We start from the raw sequence: 4,831 nt of genomic DNA, 5'->3' as shown, positions 1-4,831 counted from the left end.
GGGTTGTTTTGTCATGTTTTTTTCCTGAAACTCCTGATTCGAATGATGTGTGGGGTTTTTTCTTGCCTCTGTAGGCTGGTTGGACTCCCTTACATATTGCTGCTTCGGCAGGCCGTGATGAAATTGTGAAAGCCCTCATTGCCAAGGGTGCTCATGTAAATGCTGTCAATCAGAACGGCTGTACGCCCCTGCATTATGCAGCCTCCAAAAATAAGCAAGAGGTATGTTTGCCTAAGCTACTGAAGGTGCTGTTGCTCTTGGAAGAAGTATGCAGTTATATTAACTTTACCTCCTCCTTCCCTGCTCCTTTCGCTTTCTACATATTCAGATCGCGATCATGCTTTTAGAAAACGGAGCTGATCCGGATGCAAGAGATCATTTTGAATCCACCCCATTACACAGAGCAGCTGCCAAAGGAAACCTCAAAATGGTACAGATCCTTCTGCAGCACAATGCGTCTGTTAATATACGGGACTCTGAAGGGAATACTCCTCTGTAAGTAATTTTTCATTTTTACTTTGCTTAATATAGCATAATCTTTGTGAAATGAAATTCCATTACTTCAGTTTCTTTTTTTTTATTTCTCATTGCCTCAAAATACTCCCTTGCTTCACACCCCTATGTAATTTAAAAGGATTTGAGAAAATCAGACTCAATATTTTGCCTGTGTCTGTATGTACATACTCTAATTTGTGTTACTACATCTACTTAAAAAGTGTAGAACACCTTTTTGTAATAATTTGGAATATGTTCCGTTGCCACTAGAGGGTAGAAAGTGAGCTAATGACTTCAAAGTCGGAGGAAACTGGTCTTGCAGGCTGGCCTACTCTGTGATGCCAAGCAAAAGCTAATTTTGGAAGCTTCTCTTCACCTCTCTAAGGAAAATAAGTTGCAGTTTAAGTCCAGTCCATCCAGTGTTTGATATTACCTTAGAGATCAGTTTGAATCTGTAAGGGTAAAACCTTAACTGCTTTGAAGTTGGTGACAAAACTCTGCCTTGTCTACTGTGGAATCAAGATTGTGCTGTGAATAAGATCAGGCAGTATGTTTTAGCTGTACATTGCCCTGGAACAGATATGTTTATTTTCTAAGATACAGTGCCAAATGGAGAAAAGCGCTTGCTGCATTTGCAATAACTCTTTACATCAGATTATTTTTAAGCATTGTACGATTTAGTTTATCGCTTCCAATTCAAATAGAGATGACCATTTTCCCATTTCACTGTGGATTATGTGCTTCTTAGCTTTGCTGACTGCAGAGCCAAATCCTAATCTAAAGAAGCATCTAAATGTTGCGAGGATAATAGCAGGAAGAACGTTCTTGAGGTGCTTAACAACAACAGAGTGACTGGACAACAAGCTTTGGAATCTGTGTAGGTAGTTGCTTGCGTGTGGTTTTGTTGTTCTAGGATGCATCTTCCCCCCCCCTCCCCAGCATTCATGCTGTCATTTTGGCAAGGCATAATTACTGCCCTTTACAGGCTTGGACTGTTCAATGGTGGCTGTGGGTTTCTTGTTCTTATTACAGTCACTTAGCCTGCGATGAAGAGAGAGTGGAGGAGGCAAAGCTGCTGGTGTCTCACGGTGCAAGTATTCACATTGAGAATAAAGAAGAACTGACCCCACTGAAAGTGGCAAAGGGGGGCCTGGGAGCCATGCTTAAAAGAATGGTGGAAGGCTAGTGGGGACTTCTGACTTGAGTCTCTTTCCTGTTGCACTTGTATTTAAGACTGCAAACTTCATATTTTGATAGTTAACTAGGATGTCATATGTGGACATCAGCATGGTAATAAAATGTGTGTATCTAGTTTTCCTTCAAGTACAGTGCCAAAACAACTGTTTGTACTTCTTGTTAATTAAACAGTTCACTGACTTTAAAGTATTTTTCAATATCTTGCAGTTCTTTCAGTTTACACTATGAGCTGTATAAATGTGGTCATTCCCTCAATTTCAGAACCTAGTTTAGGATTATTTCTTTCAAGCAACAGGACCAAAAAATGCTTTAACCATTTAAAGTCATTTTTCTTTCAGAAGCTTGTTCTAGAGTCTTTGTTTTTTCCTTTAGCCTTTGTGATTTGTGTGTGGATTTTTGTTTGGTCTTTTTGTGGGTACTGATTCTTGTCCTTCAGGTGATTCTAAGCTACACCTCTCCCTTTGTGGAATGCAGTTTGCTCAGTTACGTAGATGATGGTACCCACTTCTGTTCTTCTTAGTCTGTTCAAGTGAGCTCTTGAGTGTTTAAAGCTTTTCTGTTGTTATCTATTGCTACCTTGTTTCTTTGAATCTTTAAATATCCCTATTTGATGAAGTGCACTGGACTGCTTGTGGAACGCAGGTGCAGTGTCAGGGTTACCTCAGCAAATACACCTGATATAATGGATGGTTCTGCATACTTCTCTGAGATGTACTTTGTATCTAATTTTATTTCCTCTTGCTCCTTCTGTAGACTTCTTTCTCTGTTCTGTTTGGCTTCCATTATGTAGCACTGACACTTGCAGTTTACCATCTTACTTTATATAACAGAAGACTGGTTTAATCTATTGACTCATAGCAAATCCTGCTATTGAGTTATTAGAAGGCAGAGCTAATGAGACCGAGTCTGAAAAGTGACCTTCTGTTCTGCTGTTGGTAAGATCACTTCTCACACTAGTAGGATAAATTTCCCCTTTCTGAACAATTGATGCTGATGAAATTCTGTGAAATAAAGAACTTTCCTAAAAAGCGGTCTTTGGTGTTATAAAACTTTATTAAACTTACACGTAACAAACCCAATATTTTCTACATAGCTTGTATGCTTGGGATGTGGACAAGTCAGATGAAACCCTGCCATCGGTTACACAGTATGGAAATAGAGCGTGTTTGTTCTTCAGCTGCAAGGAGAGGTTGAAATAGAAGATGACAGTTTCTACAGCTTGACTTGTAGGGATTAAGGTAACACCATTTATTTCAATAAGCAAGACAGAAGCTTCCAACCAAACCAATATCTTCACCAAGTACCTTAAGTCTATCCTGGAATGCAAAATGCAGGTTAAATTTCACTGAGAGCACCTGTTGAGAGCAGGAGGTGTAACTTGCCTGGACAGTAAGCTCTGGCCATGCATACCTTGCTTGAAGGCGGAACCTGACTGAGTAAATGTTTCTTCTGTACTGTGCAGGCACTGTTGAAAACTTGAACGGAGAAAAAGTTAGAATTCAGTGTTCATCCTTGATCTTTGTATAGCAAAAAACTCTGCCACAGTTCTGTAGCTTTGTAAATCCACTTCCCTAGGAGATGGTGGCTTGAATGTTGGCTTAATATCTGGTTTCCATATTAATGATCCCTACTCCCTCAGGAGAAGATAAATGGGCCATGCAGCAAAGACTGTTGGAACATCTGAGGCAAATTCTGAAAAATGTTTCTCCATCCTGCATAGCTCTGCAGGGTTTTTGAGCTACAGACCATGGATCAATACCTAATTTGGCTTGTGCTTTGCCAAGAGCATCAGCGGAAAACTAGGAACAGTGCCCCATCCTTTTTAATAAACTATTTTACATGAGAGAAGCTTCATAATGAGAAAAAACATCTGCCAGAAGGCTTACAAAAATATCTCAGTATTGTTAAGAAACTCCAAAGAAATGTTCTTTTCCTTGCCTTCATCCTCACCCCCAGCAATCACTTTGCTTCTTGTTTTTGCTTTTGGGTTTTTTTTTTAATTCTGTCCATTGCACACCAGTGGTTACAAGTGTGAGAGGAATTATTAGTCTAGAACTTGCGTTCAAGTTTTCTTACTTCTTAGATAAAAACATTAACAAAACGAGCAATTTGTACTTTTTTTAGCAAAGGTAAGACCTGTAAGATTGTATTAGCTATAGAAGGTAATTATAATGTCACCAACGTAAGCTCCTATTTTACTGTAGCAAGTTATATAAGGAATACATGCAGAGAAATTTGTGGAGGTGAGAGTAAGGAAAGATTAAAAAAATCACATAATGACCACATGATATGTTCCCTTCTTCAATCACAGTAGTGCTGTTGCAGAGTTGTGAAAGTTAGAAAGCTATTGCAGTAAGGAAAATGTAACTAAGACATACAACAGGAGATGACTTTAGAAGAACTAGTACAGCTGCAGCAGCGTCGTGAATAAAGTTGTTTATATTTTTCTGCAAAGGGCAAGAGTAAAAGAATGCCTAGAAATGTCAGGGAAGAAATTATTTAAAGTTAATACCACTGTCATCCAAGTCGTGGGCTCCCTTGGACCAGTAATTGATTTGAATTATCTTATTAGGAGACACCTTTGGTAAAAAATGGCACCCAAACAGGAGCAGGTAGTACTGATACTTCTGCTGTTACTGAACATGCTTAACTTTGTCGTTTTGCATGCTTAACAAAATTTTGGGTGTGAATATCAGAAGTTTTCAGGAAGCTGCTAAACCTAGATTGAAGGCTATGAGTTTGCAGATTTGGCTTAGTGCTATTGCCACAAGGGTCAGTAAGAGAGATGCCTGATCAAGAAGAGACTTCCGTACAGGTCATGACTTAAGTTTTTCCGTGGATGTTTTGAGGAGCAAGGGGTGTGAGGATCCACTCATAGAATATGGCAGTGTTGGTATTAGTAAGGGTTTGACCCTCACAATCTGGTACGAGCAGTTTTTAGCTAAAACAATATTGTAAGAAGACTGTAAATGTTCTTTTACTCTGAAATAAGGCTAAACAATGGACGCACGTATCAAAGGCAAGTATCTGAAAGCCAGAAAACTGCATAGAAAGGGTAATGAATAGTTATGCATAGTGATATAAATTGAATCTTACTTAGGACCTCATGCCTTACATCTTTTTTTTTTTTCCCCCCTCC

At 39.1% G+C, this 4,831-nt stretch overlaps 1 protein-coding gene across 1 annotated transcript in view; it reads left to right on the top strand.

The window, feature by feature from the left end:
- The first annotated feature begins 361 nt into the window (after positions 1 to 361).
- The window catches only part of LOC308054045 (synaptotagmin-like protein 2), an 83,646-nt gene continuing 79,176 nt past the window's right edge, over positions 362 to 4,831 (top strand). Inside the window, exon 1 of the mRNA XM_080366199.1 lies at positions 362 to 495. The gene's annotated coding sequence lies outside the window, so the exon portion shown is untranslated. The remainder of the gene's footprint in view (positions 496 to 4,831) is intronic.

Source organism: Falco punctatus (genome assembly GCF_963210335.1).
Source record: "Falco punctatus genome assembly, chromosome: 15".
NCBI lineage: Eukaryota > Metazoa > Chordata > Aves > Falconiformes > Falconidae > Falco > Falco punctatus.
Note: the sequence above shows the minus strand (reverse complement) of the source record. Positions and strands in the feature narration are given on the sequence as shown.